This window comes from Amblyraja radiata, chromosome 39 (assembly GCF_010909765.2).
Source record: "Amblyraja radiata isolate CabotCenter1 chromosome 39, sAmbRad1.1.pri, whole genome shotgun sequence".
Taxonomy (NCBI): domain Eukaryota; kingdom Metazoa; phylum Chordata; class Chondrichthyes; order Rajiformes; family Rajidae; genus Amblyraja; species Amblyraja radiata.
In genome coordinates, this window is record NC_045994.1 from 335,824 (window position 1) to 357,500 (window position 21,677).

A 21,677-nucleotide genomic window follows, 5' to 3' on the forward strand; every position below is an offset into this window, starting at 1 on the left:
TTACAGCACGGAAACAGGCCATCTCGGCCCTACAAGTCCGCGCCGAACAATTTTTTTCCCTTAGTCCCACCTGCCTGCACTCATACCATAACCCTCCATTCCCTTCTCATCCATATGCCTATCCAATTTATTCTTAAATGATACCAACGAACCTGCCGCCACCACTTCCACTGGAAGCTCATTCCACACCGCTACCACTCTCTGAGTAAAGAAGTTCCCCCTCATGTTACCCCTAAACTTCTGTCCCTTAATTCTGAAGTCATGTCCTCTTGTTTGAATCTTCCCTATTCTCAAAGGGAAAAGCTTGCTCACATCAACTCTGTCTATCCCTCTCATCATTTTAAAGACCTCTATCAAGTCCCCCCTTAACCTTCTGCGCTCCAGAGAATAAAGACCTAACTTATTCAACCTATCTCTGTAACTTAGTTGTTGAAACCCAGGCAACATTCTAGTAAATCTCCTCTGTACTCTCTCTATTTTGTTGACATCCTTCCTATAATTGGGCGACCAAAATTGTACACCATACTCCAGATTTGGTCTCACCAATGCCTTGTACAATTTTAACATTACATCCCAGCTTCTATACTCAATGCACTGATTTATAAAGGCTAGGTGACTCCAGAAGTCGAGCATAAGTAAGTCAGTCCACAAGCCGTGATTCAGTCTGTCAGTCCAGAGACCATGAGTGAGTCAGTCTAGAGACCATGAGTTAGTCCCAAGGCATTGAGTGAGTCCAGAGGACATGAGGAGGGCGCTCACCGCCCTCACCCCCCCCCCCCCCCCTTGATGATGCCATTCCAGAATTGCTGCAGGATTTGTAGTGTGATAGAACTGTGAGATATATTGTTTGTGCTCACAATCACTACTCAGAGACTAAATCGTGGAAACAAGAAATGCTTTATTTGCGAGTCTGCAGAATCGGGTGCCTCTCCAAGTTGAGACACACCGAGCAAAGGAAAACCGTCTAGTTTTATACAATTCAGTATACCGTCCTTATTGATCGGACGCCTCCCCTTCTGACCCCTTCCAATCAGGGTACCGAGGTTCACAATCTTCCAACCCTCCCCTCCGTGCGTCATCAATCATTCCCTCTCCTCCCACATCATACATAGCATGCACATTTAAATTAGGTTCTTTGTCATGAGGGGCGTAAAGTTAATATTCATTAACCTTTTAAGCATGCGCAGTATCTGTTGGCCTAACCTATTTAATTGCCTTTGACCTAAAGAATAGCGTCTGTGTTGTCAGCTACATTCCTTACCTCATCTTGTTATTCTACAATGTTATCAACAGCTCTGAAGGTCTGACTGTTTGTTCCAATCACATGGTTGGTGATTCCAGCTACTCGGCCCATCACAAGGTCGGTGACTTCAATTATTCGGCCCCTCACAATGATGGTGGTTTAATCATCTTATCCCTCACAATCCTCCCTTTTACTTTTGCTACGCATCCTGTATTAAACCCCATTCCTAGACTTCCTGCTGTTCCAAAGCTAATAACATTCTTCTTATCTCTCTTTCCTCTGGGTCCTCTCTCGGCCTCATTATCATTATCTTCTGGACGCCCCTTTCTCCCCCATGGGGACTACAACTGCCTGCATTTGGCTTATACTTCTAGTTATAAGAACCCTGAGACATGGTATACAACAGGGGATAATGATCAATGCAGCTAATGCCCATAAAATCACCAGTCCCACCGTTTTCCACCAGGCTCCTCCTAAGATGTAATCCCACCATCCTGCTCCCATGATTGTGTTCCATCTCTGTACCGGGACATGTGCTATTTTTCTGATTCCTTCTGATATATCCATTACTGCTTGCCCGTTGTCATCTATGTTTAGGCAGCAATTGGAGAGCTTGAATTTTCCGCATACTCCTCCCTCTTCGGCTAGTAAGTAGTCTAAGGCCAAACGGTTTTGGTATATCGCTGTTCTCATCTGCGTCTGCTGCTTTGCCAACATCTCTAGTGCAGATGCAGTCTGGTTAGTAATTACTTCCAGCACTGCCTGTAGTCTTATGATCCGATTTAACATATACACTGGGTAGCCCCAGGATCCGTCCTGTGCCCAAGTGGCTGGTCCATAATATGAGATGATTCTTGCAGGTGCCCACTCATCATTTTCCCATTTTCCGATGTCCATTCCTCTCTTCGTTCGGTGTAGATCGTCAAATATGGGTGTTCCTAGCGACCGCCCCTCCTCAGGGGTCAACAGAAAAACCCCTGGTTGTACCAGTCCAATTAAACAAGCCACTCCATTTTTCTGGCAATACCGAGTATGCCTTGTGTCCGCATATCCATAGCAGTCCTTCAGGGGCCGGTCCACTAGAGGTAACATTGTCCCATATGTCCTGCATAATCCAGTCGATTCGCTTCCATCAGTCTTCATCCAGATAGTAGTTTCCTTCATCCTTTACAGTGGGATACGATTGAGGTTCCTCTGGCCACCACACTCGGGATTGATTTGGCCACTGGGTGATGATGCGCTGGCAGGGGCTGCTGCCTACTAGGATGGCATCCTTTGCCCAGGGCCTGGCGATACACTCAGTTCCAACCGGGGTGTGTGTCAGGACCCATTCCTTGGGACTTTGATCTCTTCCCACCGTCAAATTCCACTTTATCAGGTCCCATACCTCAATGATAGTTCCTCTCCATGGCCAGCGTGAGCTCATCAGCGGTCCTCCACAAACCCAACAGTTAGTCACATTCAGGGTTCTGGCTATCCGGAGGGCCAAGTCCACAAACAGGTTTCTCCCCACTTCGGGGATCTCAATCTGCTGCTTTATTTCATCATACATAGTCTGGTGCAGTTGAGGCTGGGAAGGTGGGGGAGGTTTGTTGACTACTGCTTCTGCTAACTTCCCTATCACTACCTCCTTAATCTTGTCTAATGTTTCCTCCCTGGCTCGGAAAGGGATGCCTAACTTGGTCATGCAGACCCATTTCTCCCCTTTTGGGCAGGTAATGTGCCCAACACTTCCTACATGTCCCTTATTTTCTACTACATAATACCCCCTCCCCCCGTCCTGACAAACAGCTCTAGTCCTTAGGTCGTAGCAATCATCACTTACATGGGAATAATAGGTAAATGATCTGGTTGTTCGCCCTCCATATCTGATAGGATGGTAGCACTTATCACAGTTATTAACACTTCTTATAATGGTTACATACATAGTTAGTAATACTACAACTGCTCCTTTCATGCTGTTAGTTTCATACACTTATTTCTTACTGAAAGTTAATGCCAGGGGATTATTCCCTGGTTTTACCGTCCACTGATCGTCTTTCTCGGGAACTGACGGCGGGTCAACGGGTCCTTTAACCCGGGTCGCATGTGTCCGCCCTTTTTCTTTTGTTCGTACTGCTGTCTCCGTTGTCAGCAATGCCAGGTATGGGCCAGTCCACCGGGGCTGCATTTTCTCCTCCTTCCAACTTTTAATCAGTACCCAGTCACCGGCCTTTATAGCGTGTATTGGAAAGTCGAGTGGTGGACTTTGTGCCAACAGTCCTTTTATTTTTAATTCTGCAAGGGAACGAGACACTGCCAGTAAATAGTTCCTCAGGAACACATCGCTGCCTTCGAAGGTCGGCGTGCCCTCTACCTTTCCAAGATAGGGCAGCCCAAACAACATTTCGTAGGGAGACACCGCAATATCTTTACGGGGTGCCGTTCGTATTCTTAATAATGCAATTGGTAAACACTTAGTCCAGGGTAGTCTGGTTTCCTCCATTAACTTAATTATCTGTGTTTTAAGGGTTGCATTCATCCTTTCCACTCGACCAGAACTCTGGGGGTGCCAGGGTGTATGCAATTTCCAATTTATTCCCAAGGTACTGCAAACCAACAGGTGAACCTTAGAGGCAAAATGTGTTCCTCGGTTGGAATCTATGGATTCGATGACCCCGTATCGGGGAATGATTTGTTCTAATAATATCCGGGTTACTGCCTGAGCGGTGGCATTTATCGTGGGAAATGCTTCCACCCACCTGGTGAAATGGTCTACAACTACTAGGAGGTACTTCCACCTTTGTATTATTGGAAGTTCTGTAAAATTTACCTGTCATAGCCAATTGTTGTCCTCCACCAGGGACAGCTCTCATTACCTTCTTGTTAACCCTCTGACATAACACACAACCGGAGACTGTCTGCTTAGCCAAAGTATAGATACCTCGGCAAGCGTAGGTCCGTAGTAGTGTGTCACACAGGGCCTGCGCTCCCCAATGTTACTGGGAGTGCAGTTGTGTCATCAAAGCCCGAGTTAATCCTTTGGTTAACATTTGTTTCCCATCCGTCGTCCACCACCTCCCGTCAGTGGAACGCCGAGCCCCTAACTCATTCATATCCTCCTCCTCCTGTGAGAATACAGGTATCTTTCCTACTCCTTCCCTTAATGGTATTAAAGACAACATCCTCACTGTTCCTTCTGTCGCTGCCTTTTTGGCGGCTCCGTCTGCCGCTCCATTTCCCCTTGCTTCTAATGAGTTCCCCTTTTGGTGTCCCGCCACATGGACCACCGCTATCCTTTCTGGCAAATGTAATGCTTCCAGCGCCTTCTCAATTAGTTGCTCATGTGCCAACTCCTTTCCTCTTGCTGTAATCATCCCCCTTTCTTTCCATTCTCCCAAACGTGTGCACTACTCCAAATGCATATTTGGAGTCGGTGTACACCGTTCCTTCCTTCCCCTCCAACAATTCTAACGCCCGTATTAAGGCATACAATTCACATGACTGAGCCGACCAACTGCCTGGCAACCTGCCCGCCTCCACTCCTTCAAATCCTTCTCCTCCTATTATTGCATACCCACTATATCTTGTTCCATTTATACAGCGGGAAGAACCGTCTATAAACCACCTTTCTCCCTCTACCAGAGGCTGCTCCTCCATATCCTCCCTGCTCTTGGTCTGTAGTTCTATAACTTCGCTACAGTGGTGTTCTGGTCTCTGCCCTACCTGCTCGTCGTCCGCCGAGTATAAAAACTGGGAAGGGTTTAAATTCTTATCGGTCAGAATGGTCAAATCGTCTTTTTCCATAAGTATCACTTCGTACTTTAGGATCCTGGAGTCAGTCAACCACCGGTTGGACTTCTGAGTTAGTATTGTCCGGACCGTGTGGGGAGTAGATACTACCAGGTCACCTCAAAATGTAAATTTTCTACGTTCTTCCACTAATATTGCTGTTGCTGCGACCGCTTGAATACATACAGGTCACCCTCGTGATACCGGATCCAAGAGTTTAGAAAGGAATGCGACTGGCTGTCGCTTCCCTCCTCTCTTTTGTGTCAGTACCCCCAACGCAATTCCATTCTCCGCATTAACAAAGAGATGGAATGGTTGATCGATGGACGGGAGGGTCAGTACCGGTGCGGTGATCAGGCTATTCTTTATTTCTCCAAACAGTTCGTCCTCAGAATCCCATTGTACTTTATCAGTCTCCTCACACAATTTATCATACAAGAACTTGACTTGTCGGGTGTAATTGTCTATCCATAATCTACAGTATCCAATTAACCGGAGAAACTTCCTGATTTCTTTTTTGTTCCTTGGCATCGGCAGCCCGGTGATCCCAGCTATTCTTTCGGGGTTTATTCTCCTTTTCCCGTCACTAATCAGGTGTCCTAGATATTCAACCTCCTGTTCTACAAATTGTAGTTTATTTTTGGACACTCTCAATCCATTTCCCCCTAAAAAGTTTAAGAGGGTTATGGTTGCATCCCTTACTGGCTCTTCTTCTCCGCCTGAGAGTAACAAATCATCTACGTACTGCAGTAATTGTGTCCCATAGGTCCTGGGAACATCCTCTAATACTTGTTCTAATATTTGCCCGCACAGGTTCGGGGATTCAGTAAATCCCTGAGGGAGCACAGTCCATCAATACTGTTGCTTCCTCAGTGTGTCTGGGTTTTCCCACTCGAATGCAAAGAGGTCTCTACTTTCCTCAGCCAGGGGGCAGCTCCAAAAGGCGCCTTTCAGATCTACCACACTGAACCACCAATGGTTAGGGGATATACGTCCCATTATGGTATAAGGATTTGGGACTACCGGGTGTCGAGCCCGAACTACCCTATTCAATTCTCTTAGGTCCTGGACCAGTCGGAACGTTCCGTCAGTCTTTCTTACAGGGAGTATTGGCGTGTTGTAGGGGGACATGCAATTCTCCAATACTCCATCCTTCAGTAAGTTTTCTATAATTGGCTGCAGCCCTTTTCTTCCTTCCATTGAAATCGGATACTGTCTTACTTGTACTACTTCACTTCCTTCTCGCAAGGCTATCCTCAGAGGTGGTATTCTTAGCCCTCCCCTATTTCCCTTTCTTGCCCACACCTGTGAGACTATTCTTTCTTCATCTTCGGTCGTCAATTTATATAGTTGTACTATAATCTGTCCACCTACGGGAGCGGTGCCCATTCCTAATTGAACTTGTAAGTCCCTTCCCATCAGATTTATTCCTGCCTGAGGCACCAGGATTAAGTCTTCCATGGCCTCTCGATTTTCATATCTTACCATTACTCCTTCTATCTCGGGAGCTGTCATTACCGTTCCCCCTACTCCAGAGATTTTGACTTGCTTTTCCCCTAATCCCATTCCGTCCGGTATCCTGGTTACACTTGATCTTTCCGCCCCCGAATCCACCATAAATACCGTGTCTTCTCCCTGGGGACCTAATTTTAAGTTTACCAAGGGTTCCCGTGTATTTCCTACACACCCCAAGGAGGGGAATCCCTGACCCCCCTATTCCTCCATCAGTGTGTACGATTGTACTTCATGCCTTACCTTTGGACATTCTCTTTTAAAGTGTCCTTCTTTGTGACGATGATAACACCGGGATGGCCCGGTGCGCCATCCCCCTGATCCTTGTTCTTTATTTCCCGGGGGACCCCAACATTGGTCCCTCCATTCACCCCTTCCTCTTTCTCTTCTTTGAAAGTTTGGGGTCCCTGGTTCTCGCCCCCCCCCCCCCTCACGGGAGGAGCAGATGCCCTGACCACGGGGGTTCTTTGGTTTGGGTTCCAACGCCACTTATTTCTCAATCCGACAACTCTTCGGTTGTCTCAATAAGCCAGACGCACACCTCACCCCCCCCCCCCCCCCCCACCCCATCCGTGCAACATCCGACCCAATGGACTATCAGGCGGAATGTGCAGCTCTTCACCAGTTTGAGCCTTTTCCCCCGGGCCCTTACGTTGCCCGTTCCGGTTACCCATCCCTGTCAGACCTTTTCCCGTCCAACAGAACCCAATCGCCCGAGTAATACTTAATAGTCAATATTCTTACCCGAGTCCTGTGCACAGAAATTGCTCGATTGATTGATCCCTTTCACCGGATTCCCTCTTGTTTCCAGAGTCTCTTGTCCGAATATCACTCGCTCAAACCGCTGACGGCAAGCAAGGAGATCAGAGACTGCTGAAACCAGCAGGGTGCACCTTCCCTTCCTTTCGTGCCTCCGTCAAGCGGCCGGAGTGGCGATCGCGGACGAGCCACCAACTTGTGAGATATATTGTTTGTGCTCACAATCACTACTCAGAGACTAAATCGTGGAAACAAGAAATGCTTTATTTGCGAGTCTGCAGAATCGGGTGCCTCTCCAAGTTGAGACACACCGAGCAAAGGAAAACCGTCTAGTTTTATACAATTCAGTATACCGTCCTTATTGATCGGACGCCTCCCCTTCTGACCCCTTCCAATCAGGGTACCGAGGTTCACAATCTTCCAACCCTCCCCTCCGTGCGTCATCAATCATTCCCTCTCCTCCCACATCATACATCGCATGTACATTTAAATTAGGTTATTTGTCATGAGGGGCGTAAAGTTAATATTCATTTAACCGTTTAAGCATGCGCAGTATCTGTTGGCCAAACCGATTTAATTGCCTTTGACCTAAAGAATAGCTTCTGTGTTGTCAGCTACATTCCTTACCTCATCTTGTTATTCTACAATGTTATCAACAGCTCTGAAGGTCTGACTGTTTGTTCGAATCACAAGTTTGGTGATTCCAGCTCCTCGGCCCATCACAAGGTCGGCGACTACAATCACTCGGCCCCTCACATTGATGGTGGTTTAATCATCTTATCCCTCACCGAACTGAATAACAGCAACTTCTTAAGGAGAATGGGCCACTGCTGAATGCTGAGCAGAGAGCAGTGTATGCACTCAATTTAACAGAAGGTGAAGACATTCCCCTTCAGCAGACCCAATTCCTCTTTCAATTAAGTTATGCTATGATGATCCATAAAGCACAAGGACAAACAATGCCGAAGATGTTGATCTACCTCGACAAACCGGTATTTCAGCATGGACAACTATATGTGGCTCTTAGCCGAGGAAAGATGTAGGGAAATGCCAAAGTTTCCCTTAAGGATGGAACATCGACCAAGAATGTTGTCATTAAAAGCGTGCTTCGTTTAATTATGACTTCTGAGATAAATTCTCAGATTTTCTTTGTTAAAATTTGAACGGTCAATCTCACTATATTTAAATTGTTCCTTTTTATCAACAGCAAAGAGACATAAAGTCGCAGGGAGCAGCAACAAGAGACACAACAAGAAAGAACAATATTTCTCAATTCACATTTAAAATGTTAATCAATCCTTTTTCCACTTTTCATGTCTGCGTATTCTTCATCACAGTGGGAACCTAATAGGCAGGAATGGCTGCTCTGTGGGAGAGCTCTAAGAGTGCATGGGGGGAGGTTGTGGGGAGATGGGCTGAATGCGTGGGGGAAGGGGAATTGCAATGAGCAGAGTGGGGGAAGAAGTGGTGCCACCACACCAGCCGTGAGTGTCCCCTGCGATGGAGATGGTGAGGTCAAGGAATGGTAGGGAAGTGTCGGAAATGGTCCAGGTGTATTGGAGTGCCGGATGGAAGTTGGTGGTGAAGTGGATGAAGTCAGTCAGTTGTGTGTAGGTGCATGAGGTGGCCACAAAGCAGTCGTCAAGTCGTACATCGCAGGGGACAGACTCCTGACCGACATACATTATAAACCTACTGACTCACATGGCTATCTGGACTACACGTCTTCCCACCCTGCCCCCTGTAAAGACTCCATCCCCTACTCCCAATTCCTCCGCCTACGCCGCATCTGTTCCCAGGATGACACATTCCATACCAGGGCATCGGAAAGGTCCTCGTTCTTCAGGGAACGGGGATTCCCCTCCGCCACCATAGATCAAGCTCACACCAGGGTCTCATCCATACCCCGTAACACTGCTCTCTCTCCCCATCCCCGCACTCGCAACAAGGGCAGAGTCCCTCTGGTCCTCATCTTTCACCCCACCAGCCGGCAAATACAACACATAATCCTCCGCCATTTCCGCCACCTCCAACGTGACCCCACCACTCGCCACATCTTCCCATCTCCCCCCATGTCTGCCTTCCGCAAAGACCGCTCCCTCCGCAACTCCCTTGTCAATTCTTCCCTTCCCTCCCGTACCATCCCCACCCCGGGCACTTTCCGTTGCAACCGCAAGAAATGCAACACATGTCCCTTCACCTCCCCCCTCGACTCCATTCAAGGACCCAAGCAGTCGTTCCAGGTGCGATAACGGTTCACCTGTATCTCCTCCAACCTCATCTACTGCATCCGCTGCTCTAGATGTCAGCTGATTTACATCGGGGAGACCAAACGGAGGTTGGGCGATCGTTTCGCCGAACACCTCCGCTCAGTCCGCAATAACCAACCTGACCTCCCGGTAGCTCAGCACTTCAACTCCCCCTCCCATTCCCAATCCGACCTCTCTGTCCTGGGTCTCCTCCATTGCCAGAGTGAGCAACACCGGAAATTGGAGGAACAGCACCTCATATTCCGCCTGGGGACCTTGCGTCCGAATGGCATGAACATTGAATTCTCCCAATTTTGCTAGCCCTTGCTGTCTCCTCCCCTTCCTTAACCTTCTAGCTGTCTCCTCCCACCCTCCCATCCGCCCGCCCTCGGGCTCCTCCTCCTCCCCTTTTTCCTTCCTTCTCCCCCCCACCCCCCATCAGTCTGAAGAAGGGTTTCGGACCGAAACGTCGCCTATTTCCTTCGCTCCATATATGCTGCTGCACCCGCTGAGATTCTCCAGCAATTTTGTGTCCCAATTAGTCTATTGTTTTCATGTAGGGGTTCCCTGAGACATAAACATTATGTCAAGCATTCCGCAAGGGTAAACATGTTGAGATACGCTGCGTTAGAGAGTTCTTAATTGCATTGCCTGATCATATACAGTTATTTTGCAAAATGCCTGTTGCCGGCACTTTTCATCTGAAGGCCACACTGCCCAGGCATTAAGTTACCTTCAGCTCTGCTCCCACCGGATGTCAATCACGTGACCATTATCACCCTGCTCCTTTGTTATCCCGGTTACAACATGTGCTGGAATGAACTGCTGAGCAGGAAGTCTAGTACCTTCAATTGCCTGGGAGTTTGCCGTGTACAAAATAATTGGGGTGGAATTTATTGTGAATAAATCTCAAGTCCTGAACTGATTTCTCCAGACTATTTCTTGGTCTGATGCAACTGGTGTTAAACATAGAAACATAGAAAATAGGTGCAGGGGTAGGCCATTCGGCCCTTCGAGCCTGCACCGCCATTCAATATGATCATGGCTAATCATCCAACTCAGTATCCTATATCTGCCTTCTCTCCATACCCCCTGATCCCTTTAGCCACAAGGGCCACATCTAACTCCCTCTTATATATAGCAAATTAACTGGCCTCAACTACCTTCTGTGGCAAAGAATTCCAGATATTCACCACTCTTTATGTAAAAATTGATGTTCTCATCTCGGTCCAAAAAGGCTTCCCCCTTATCCTTAAACTGTGACCCCTTGTTCTGGACTTCCCCAACATCGGGAATAATCTTCCTGCATCTAGCCTATCCAACCCCTTAAGAATTGTGTACGTTTCTATAAGATCCCCCTCAATCTTCTAAATTCTAGCGAGTACAAGCCGAGTCTGTCCAGTCTTTCTTCATATGAAAGTCCTGCCATCCCAAGAATCAGTCTGGTGAACCTTCTCTGTACTCCCTCTATGGCAAGAATGTCTTTCCTCAGATTAGGAGACCAAAACTGTACGTAATACTCCAGATGTGGTCTCACCAAGACCCTGTACAACTGCAGTAGAACCTCCCCGCTTTTATACTCAAATCCTGTTGCTATGAATGCTAACATACCATTCGCTTTCTTCACTGCCTGCTGTACCTGCATGCCTACTTTCAATGACTGGTGTACCATGACACCCAGGTCTCGTTGCATCTCCCCTTTTCCTAATCGGCCACCAGTCCAGTGATGTCGCCATCCTACAGTCGGTGAGGGGGTGGATTTTTAGATCCTTCCACTCACACGTATGTCAGTTTCTATCATTCATACGGACAAACTTCTTGAGTTGATGGATCCTGACAATCGGCCACCACACGGTGAGCTGTTCATGTCTCACAAAAAACGGATTCAGAGGCAATGGACGGAGTGAGCCCTCTAGTGGCAACAATTGGAATAACTAAACAAATCACCTCAACCGGTTCCTCACTTCCCTACCATTCCTTGACCTCACCATGTCCATCGCAGGGGATAGACTTCTTTTTTTTTTTTTGTTTTTTTTGTTTTGTTTATTTTATTAGAAGTTAATACAATACAAAACAATACAGTGGCACCTAATTTTAGGTGCCAACTATGTCATACCGTAATCCATTCTATGTACAACCTCTAGTTTTATGTTATGAGTAGGCAAGAAAAGAAAAAGAAAACAATAGAAAGGGGAAAGAGTGGAAAATAGATGGTAGAGAGTGGAAAAATGTGAAGTGTGGATATAAAAAATAAAAATAAAAAAATAAAATAAAAAAGAAAAGGTGGAAAGTAGAAATAGAAGAAAAGGCCCCTTAAAAGAGAATTTTTCAAATCTATATTCGGAGATGTAGATCTATCCACGTCATGAACTGAAATCAGCAATCCTTATGGTACCGCTGCATCACATGATTCCAAAAAGTCGATGAAAGGAGACCAACTCCTTAAGAATTGGTCATATTTATCTATTAGTCGGAGTCTCATTTCTTCAAGGCGTGCTATGTCCATCATATTCCTAATCCACATTTTAACAGTTGGTATGGTTGTATTTTTCCAAAATTTAAGTATCAATTTCTTTCCAATTATTAACCCATAATTAAAAAAACATTTTGGTCTTTATTTAAATTGGTATCTTCTCCTATTATTCCAAATATAATCCATTCCATTTTGGGTTCTATTCTTGACTTGAAGAGCTTTGTAAATATATCAAATATATCACTCCAAAATTTATTCAACTTTGTACATCCTACAAATGAATGTGTTAAATTAGCGTTTTGAAACAAACATTTATCGCATCTGGGAGAGACGTTTGGATAAAATTTATTCAACCTCGTTTTTGAATAATATAGTCTATGTAATAATTTGAATTGAATTAAATTATGTCTTGTATTAATAGAACAGTTATGTGTATTCATCAAATACTTTTCCCATCTATCCTTCGAGATCTTTATCATTAGCTCATGTTCCCAGTCTTCCCTTAGTGCTTCTGTTGAGGGTGATTCTCTATCTAATATATTATTATAAAAGTAAGAAATTAATTTTTGTGAATCAGCCTTAATATTCATTGCTTCTTCTAAAGGGTCTAAAAATATAGTTTGAAATCTATGTATATATTTCTTCATAAAGTCACATACCTGTATATATTTAAAATATTGATTATCCTTCAATTTAAATTTTAATTTTAATTGTTGAAATGATAACAGTTTACCCAATTCATACATATCCCCTACTTTCCTAATCCCCAGTCTATCCCATTGTTGATATGTGTTGTCGATGAGAGAAGGTTTGAATGCGGGGTTGTTCAATAGTGGGGTTAGTACTGATAAATTATTTAATTTCAAGGATACTTTTATTTGTTTCCAAATTCTTATTATATTGTGAATAATTGGGTTCTTCTTGTATATTATACTATTCAATTTTATCGGTGAGAGCAGGATCGTTCCTATATCGTGCGGATAGCACTCCTCTTTCTCCATTCTTATCCACTCCAACTGCTGAGTGGAACTATCCAGCCAGTACATTATGTTCTTAATATGCACTGCCCAGTAGTAATACATAAAGTTAGGTAATGATAAACCCCCAACTTCTTTAGATTTGCACAAATGCTTTCGTTGAATTCTATGTGTTCTGTAATCCCATATAAAATTAGTAACAGTGGAATCTAGTTTTTTGAAAAAATATTTTGTATTGGGATCGCTTGAAACAAATATATTAATGGTGGTAAGAAAGTCATTTTTATAGCGTTGATTCTACCTATCAATGAGAGCGGAAGTGTTTTCCAAAATTTAATCATATCATTCAGTTTATTTAATAGTGGTATAAAATTGGCACTAAATAATGATTTGTGTCTTCTTGTAATTTGAATACCCAGATACTTGAATTTTTCTGTTGCAATTTTGAAGGGGAATTTTAGTAAGTGTCTCGAATCCTGTGGTTTTAAAGACATAATTTCGCTTTTATCCCAATTTATTCTATATCCTGAAAAAGAGCCGAATTCCTCAATTAGTGTTAATAAGGTGGGTATACTCGTTTGTGTATTAGTAATATATAAAAGAATATCATCAGCAAATGGAGGGTTATGGTCTGAGCGCAGGTATATGGGACTAGGGGAGATTATGTGTTCGGCACGGACTAGAGGGGTCGAGATGGCCTGTTTCCGTGCTGTAATTGTTATATGGTTATAGTGAAATTTTATTCTTTGAATCCTTAGTGTTATATCCGTGAATATTCGGGTGATTTCTAATCTTTTCGGCCAACGGTTCTATCATAAGGGCAAATAGCAATGGTGATAAGGCACACCCTTGCCTATTACCCCTTGATAAGTAAAATTTTGGAGATAGCGTATTGTTAGTTAATATTCTTGCCGTAGGTCTATCGTAAAGTAGTTTAACCCATCTAATAAAATTCTCTCCCATATTGAATTTTTGGAGTACCTTGTATAAATACTGCCATTCTACTTGATCAAATGCCTTCTCTGCATCCAGCGTGATAACTGAAATATCTTCATTGTCCTCATTATGAGAGTACATTATATTGAAAAGCCTTCTCAAATTATTAAATGATTGTCTTTTGGGTATAAATCCCGTTTGATCCGTATTTATTAAATTGTTAATATAAATATTTAGCCTTCTAGCTAGAATCTTTGCTAAAATTTTCTGATCCGTATTTAGTAGTGAAATAGCTCTATAAGAACCCGGTTCATCTAAATCTTTATCTTTTTTTGGTATAAGTGTTATTGTTGCTTCTGCTAGGGTTTCTGGTAGTTTATTTTCGGTATAAGCCTGCGTGTATAAATTGAATAATCTTGGTATAATTGACTCCTGAAATCTTTTATAAAATTCATTACTAAAACCGTCTGGTCCTGGGGTCTTCCCATTTTTCAGTGAGTTTATTATTTGTTTTATTTCTTCACTCGTAATCCGTGCTCCTAATTGCTCTTGTTCTAAACTGTCCAATTTTGGGAGCTTGCAATTATCTAAAAAATTTGTAATTTTACTTACATCTGTATTTATTTTAGATGTATATAAATTGTGATAAAATTGGGCAAACCTCTTGTTAATATCCTTAGGCAGTGTTAAAAACTCACCCTTATCCGATTTAATTTTAGTAATAGTTTTTTCCTTTTCTCGTTGCTTCAGTTGCCTCGCAAGTAGTTTATGTGGCTTATCCTCAAATTCGAAGTGTGCTTGTTTTGTAATTTGGAATAATTTTATTACTCTAGCCGATAGTATTCTATTGACTTTATATTTCAATAAAGTTATCTTATTATGTTTATTTATGGTTGGGTCAGTTGCATTGTCTAGTTCTAGTAGTTTTATTTTCTGTTCTATCCGCTGAAGTTCTCTTTTATTTTCCTTATTTTGAAAACTTTGGTAAGAAATTATGACGCCGCGAATATATGCCTTAAAGGTTTCCCATAATAGCGGTGCAGAAATACCTGGCGTGTCATTTATTTCGAAAAAAAAGTTTTATTTGTTCTTTTATATACTCATAACCCTGCGGGTTATTTAATATATGTACATTGAATCTCCAAAAAGGTTTTATACTCGGCATTCCCTCCATTTTAAGTATAAAAGTCAATGGTGAATGATCAGAAATAATACTATTATGATATGATGGTTTATTCGTATACGGGATTAATTTTGTGTCCAATAAAAAATAATCAATTCGCGAATAAGTTTTGTGAACTGATGAATAAAATGAGTATTCCCTACCGCTTGGATTTGCTATTCTCCAAATATCAGCTAAGTTATTATTTTTTATATAAGTATTTAAAAATTCACAGGTCTTAGTTTTAACAAGACGCTTCCCTAGCTTTATTGATTTATCTAAGTATGGATCTATAACACAGTTGAAATCTCCCCCCATTATTATATTTTGATAATTATGCACTGCGATTAAATCTATTATTTTCCTAAAAAATTGTGGGTTATCAAAATTAGGCGCGTAAATATTTATCATAGTTAATGGTGTATTGTAAATTTCTCCCGTGACTATAACATATCTTCCCTCTTTATCAGATATAGATTTCTTTAATTTAAAAGGTATACCCTTCCGAATTATAATAGCCGTGCCTCTTGCTTTAGAGGTGAATGAGGAGTAATAGGTTTGACCTATCCAATTTGCCCTTAATCTGATCTGAGTTTATTGTTTCAGATGTGTCTCTTGTAGGAAAGCAATATCCATATTTAATGATTTTAATTGTGCCAGAATTTTACCCCTCTTAATTGGCTCATTCGCACCTCTGATGTTCCAACTACAGAAGGTGAGACCTCCGATATTTATTCGACTATTATCTTGCATTGGCTATTATTACCAGACTGTATGATTCATGTGATGCAGCCAAGTACCTCGGAATCCCGAATCCAGAGTTGTCCTTCATAATTTCTACAGTACTTCTACATCTCCTGACACTTTTAAATATAAATAAGGGAAAAAGAAAAACATAAAATAAAGTGTACATAAAAATTGTTAAGTCACACAACAAATAATTGTGAATAAACAAAAAAGTGAATGTAATTTATCAAAAAAGCGATAAATTACAAAAAAGCCACCTAAGGTAGCTAGATTTATTTTTAAATTGACCTCCGTCGATGAAATTATGCACTGGGCCTTGTCCCCCTATTAGAATTTGACCCAACGTTAGTCGGTTCCCTCTAATTGTTACCAAAATTATCATATCAGGTCAACAGCTGAACAGCTTAAAATAGAATAAAATAAAAGGGAAGGTAGAAGATTTGGATTAAAATTAAAGTAATTATGGGTTAAAGTACCTCGTCAATAATGACACTTTTCATTTACCTGTATGTTAAGTAATTCATAATTAGTATTTAGTATTTAAAATATATGTCTAACCTCCCCCATCCTTCCTGCTATATAGTTAGTCGTGTTAGTATAGTACATTGCGCCTTTAACGTTAGTTGAGTTTATTGCGCGTAAGTGGTTAGTTAGTTAGTTAATTATATATATAAATAATAGGTCATATATCATATAGTGTGGAACAGATGCCTCATAATGGCCATTTCAAAAGGAGACGGTCTCATAGTTCTCCGTGCTGAGGGGTTTGTTGACGAGCTTGCGACCTTGAGCTTCCATCTGTGCTTTCAGTTCAGAAGTTTAATTCGGCCTCTGTTATTGAACAACACATTCTTGCCAGATAAGGGGGATAGACTTCTGACCGACAAACACTACAAACCCACTGACTCACATGGCTATCTGGACTACACGTTTTCCCACCCTGCCCCCTGTAAGGACTCCATCCCCTACTCTCAATTCCTCCGTCTACGCCGCATCTGCTCCCAGGATGAGACGTTCCACACCAGGACATCGGAAATGTCCTCGCTCTTCAGGGAACGGGGATTCCCTTCCTCCACCATAAATGAGGCTCGCACCAGGGTCTCTTCCATACGCCGCAACACTGTTCTCTCTCCTCATCCCCGCACTCGCAACAAGGGCAGAGTCCTCCTAGTCCTCACCTTTCACCCCACCAGCCGGCAAATACAACAAATCATCCTCCGCCATTTTCTCCATCTCCAACGTGACCCCACCACTCGCCACATCTTCCCATCTCCTCCCTGTCTGCCTTCCGCAAAGACTGCTCCCTCCGCAACTCCTTTGTCATTTCTTTCCTTCCCTCCCGTACCACGCCCGTCCCGAGCACTTTCCGTTGCAGCCGCAAGAAATGCAACACCTGTCCCTTTACCTCCACCCTCGACTACATTTAAGGACCCAAGCAGTCGTTCCAGGTGCGACAAAGGTTCACCTGTATCTCCTCCAACCTCATCTACTGCATCCGCTGCTCTAGATGCCAGCTGATTTACATCGGTGAGACGAGGCGTAGGTTGGGCGATCGTTTCGCCGAACACCTCCGCTCAGTCCGCAAGAACCTACCTGAACTCCCGGTGGCTCAGCACTTCAACTCCCCCTCCCATTCCCAATCCTACCTATCTGTCCTGGATCTCCTCCATTGCCAGAGTGAGCAACACCGCAAATTGGAGGAACAGCACCTCATATTCCGCCTGGGTATCCTGCGGCCGGCGGAAATGAACATTGAATTCTCCTAATTTTGCTGGCCCTTGCTGTCTCCTCCCCTTCCTTAACCATCGAGCTGTCTCCTCCCACCCCCCCCCCCCCCCCAGGCTCCTCCTCCTCCCCTTTTTCCTTCCTCCCCCCCCCCCCCCCCCCCTATCAGTCTGAAGAAAGGCTTCGGCCCGAAACGTCACCTATTTCCTTCGCTCCATAGATGCTGCTGCACCCGCAGAGTTTCTCCAGCATTTTTGCGTACCTTCTATTTTCCAGCATCTGCAGTTCCTTCTTGAACACGATTCCTCAACAACTTGGGTTCGTGTTTTCCCTCAGGAGCCACCTGGTTCCACTTCCCGACGCCGTGCGTTTGTTGGAGCGCCGGACTTGACGCGAAATTGCAAACCACTATTCAATAAACAAAAGACAATACGAGCCCTACCAAGCCCTCTTTTGAAAGTATCCAGAGAACCGGCGTCCACCAAACCACCAAAGAATTACACAGACTCTCTGCGTGAAAAAAGTGTTACCACGTCTCCGTTCTAAATGCTTTACCCCTTATTCTTAAACTGTGGCACCTGGTTCTGGACTCTCCTCTTATCCTTCTAAATTCCAGAGGACACAAGCCCAGCCGCTCCATTCTCTCAGCATATGATAGTCCCACCTTCCCTGGACTTAATCTTGTGAACCGACGCTGCACTCCCTCAATAGCAATAATCTCCTTCCTCAAATTATGGAACACAACTGCACACAATACTCCAGGTGTGGGCTCACTAGGGCCCTGTACAACTGCATAGGACCTCTTTGCCCCTATACTCTACTCCTCTTGTTATAAAGGCCACGATGCCATTCGCTTTCTTCACTGCCTGCTGTAACTGCTTACTTTCATAGACTGATGAACAAGGACCCCCAGACTGTCATATGCTGAGAGAACGGAGCAGCTGGGCTTGTACACTCTGGAGTTTTGAAGCATGAGAGGGGATCTTATTGAAACATTTAAGATTGTTAAAATGTTGGACCCGCTAGAGGCAGGAAACATGTTCCCGATGTTGGGGGAGTCCAGAACCAGGGGCCACAGTTTAAGAATAAGGAGTAAGCCATTTAGAACGGAGACGAGGAAACGTTTTTTCTCACAAAGAGTTGTGAGTTTGTGGAATTCTCTGCCTGTGGAGGCCTGGATACTTTCAAGAGAAAGCTAGCTCAGGCTATTAAAGATAGCAGAGTCAGGGGATATGGGGGGGGGGGGGCAGGAAAAGGGTACTGCTTAGGGATGATCAACCAAGATCACATTGAATGGCGGTGCTGGCCCGAATGGCCGAATGGCCTATTCCTGCACCTATTGTATATTGTCTATACTCAACTCCGCTTGTTATGGAGATATGTTATGATTCGTAAGTGGTGAAAGTGGACCTCCACAACACGCATTCGATCCAATTTGTGATTCCAGCTACCAAGACAGATGTGTACAGCAATTCGTTCTTCCCCCGCACAAATAAAGCATGGAATAATCTTCAGCAAACCATAGTTACCTAACCAACTAAATGCAACTAAATTTAAGGTAGCTCTTTCTTCATAAAACCCTTTCTGGCTTAAGTCTTCCCTCCACCACCTCCATTTGGAATAGTTTGGAGGACCAAGAACCCAAGAAAGCAAGACATTCCGGAGTCACCGTCCAGAGGGAAGTGATTCAAAGAGTTTGTGGCCAGGCTGAGAGGGGTCAGAGATGATCTTGCCCGCTGGCTTCCCGGCCCTTGCAGTGTACAGTTCGTCAATGGAGGGGAGGCTGCAGTCAATAACCTTCTCTGCTGATCGGACGATTCGCTGCTGCGTTCAGGTGTCGTGCTTGGTGGCTGCGCCAAACCAGACCACGATGGAGAAGGTGAGAACAGACTCTACGATGGCCGTGTAGATTGTGCTTCCTCAGCTGCCGCAGGAAGTACATCCTCTGTTGTGCCTTTTTGACTGTGGAGTTGATGATAGCCCCCCACTTATGGTCCTTGGAGATGGTGGTTCTCAGGAACTACCCACATGTGATTCTTGGGGCCGTGGGTTGCCGACCCCTGCTCTAAAATCATCTAAAAGACTCCACAGATGTGACGGTGGTGTTGTTGATGGTGAGTGAGGTGAGGGGAGGGGGAGACCTACAAATGTTTCCAATCAATGCCATTGTCTTAAGACCATTGAGCTCCAGGTTGTTGTGATGGCACCAGGACGTCATGTGTGTCACTTCCCGTCTGCAGGCAAACGTCTTGTATCCATGTTGAAATACACTATCGCTCGGGTAGATACATCAGAACTAACCTACGGAAATTAGTTTTGTCACCAGAGTGTATATAATAAATAACCAAAAGTGAGTAACAGCGGGCAGGAGGGCAAATCCACTGTACTGAGGGATGTGGTCATTGGAATCCACGCTGTGGACAGTATTGCAAGCAGATACTGAGCGCTGCAGCTCACAGAAATACAGCCCGGAAACTCAATCATTAAGCTGGCATTAAGCAAGGAGAATAGACACTAGAGAATAGGTGCAGGAGTAGGCCATTCGACCCTTCGTGCCAGCACCGCCATTCAATGTAATCATGGCTGATCATCCAAAATTTACCCCGTTCCTGCCTTCTCCCTATATCCCCTGAATCCGCTATCTTTAAGAGCCCTATACAGCTCTCGCTTGAAAGCATCCAGAGAACCGGCCTCCACCGCCCGCTGAGGCAGAGAATTCCTCAGACTCGCAACACTCTGGGTGGAAATGTGTTTCCTTACCTCCGTTCTAAATGGCTTGCCGCTTATTGGGGAGACAAGGGGGAAGGACGTTCCCCTAGCGGCAAAATTTGAAAACCAGGAACAGCAGGTAAGGAGACTCTGCGTTCCAGAATTTGAAAGTCGGGAACAGCAGGTAAGAAGACTCTGCGTTCCTTCCACTTGCCTTTTGGGTGGAGACATGGACCGGATCCATGAAGGCTGCGGGAAAGCTGGCGGGGGAGAACCGCGGAGTAGCGGGCAGCCGGCAGCAGCAGCAGGTAACGGCACGCTATTCTCCCGTAATGGGAACAGCTCTGCCCGACTTTTGCTCCCGACTCGCTCCCGCACCGGGCCGGGCGGGAGAGGTAAGCAAACTAATGTTCCCCGCGCTGGTTTCACAGGGGGGGAAGCTGGACAATATAGTGTCCACAAGGGCTGCTAGGAAGCTGGCTGGGGAAGACAGCGAAGTTGCGGGAGCCAGCAGCAGCTGAAGGATTATCGCCTCACGCTATGCAACAAGTCAGCATAGGAGAGGACGTCTCCCTCAAACGGCAGTATTTAAAAGCCGACAACAGCAGGTAAGGGACTCTGCGTTTTCGACTTATTTTAGGTGAAAGATGGACAGAGTAACGCGGAGAAAGGCTGCGAAGAAGCTGGAGGGGGAGAACCGCGGAGTTGCGGGCAGCCAGCAGGGCAGCAGGACAGCAGCAGCCGACGGCACGGGAAACTCCTGAATTGGAATGAGCTGTGCCCGACTTCGCTTCCACTACGGCGAAATCCACTTCTCGGCCGGGCGGGAAAGCGAAGAGAAAGACCCCACGAATGCCGGACTCAGATGAGTCGGACTTTGAGGAGCCGCGAGCGGCCAGTGCCCGTGAGCACCGGGGCCGGTTTGACCGGCTGCATGACGAGGAGCAGCCGCGAGCGGCCAGTGCCCGTGAGCACGGGGGCCGGTTCGAGCGGACGGGGCAGTACGAGCAGTCGGGAGCGGCTAGTGCCCGAGAGCACTGGAGCCGGTTTGACCGGCTGTATGACGAGGAGCAGCCGCGAGCGGCCACTGCCCGTGAGCACGGGGGCCGGTTAGAGCGGTTGCTCCAGGAGATCCTCCAAAGTGGGAGACTCCGGGAGAGGGAGGCTAGCCACAGTGGGCACCTAATAAGCCCCACAGCGGAACCCCTTGCGTGGCTGCATAGTGTCTCCTCCTCGTCAGAGGAGAACACGGAGGATCTGTTCTGGGTAGACTCTGAACGGATCACAGAACCACGGAGGATCTGTTCTGGGTGGACTCTGAACGGGTCACAGAACCACATACCCCCAGTAGTCCTGGGGTGAAAAAAGGCAAGCTGGATATGGTGCACAAATTCTTCCAGCCAGACCTAACCGG

At 45.2% G+C, this 21,677-nt stretch overlaps 1 long non-coding RNA gene across 1 annotated transcript in view; it reads right to left on the reverse strand.

Moving 5' to 3' along the window:
* Positions 1-14,425: 14,425 nt before the first annotated feature.
* The window catches only part of LOC116967410, a 20,180-nt gene continuing 12,928 nt past the window's right edge, over positions 14,426-21,677 (reverse strand). Inside the window, exon 4 of the long non-coding RNA XR_004410215.1 lies at positions 14,426-14,438. This is a non-coding gene — a long non-coding RNA (uncharacterized LOC116967410). The remainder of the gene's footprint in view (positions 14,439-21,677) is intronic.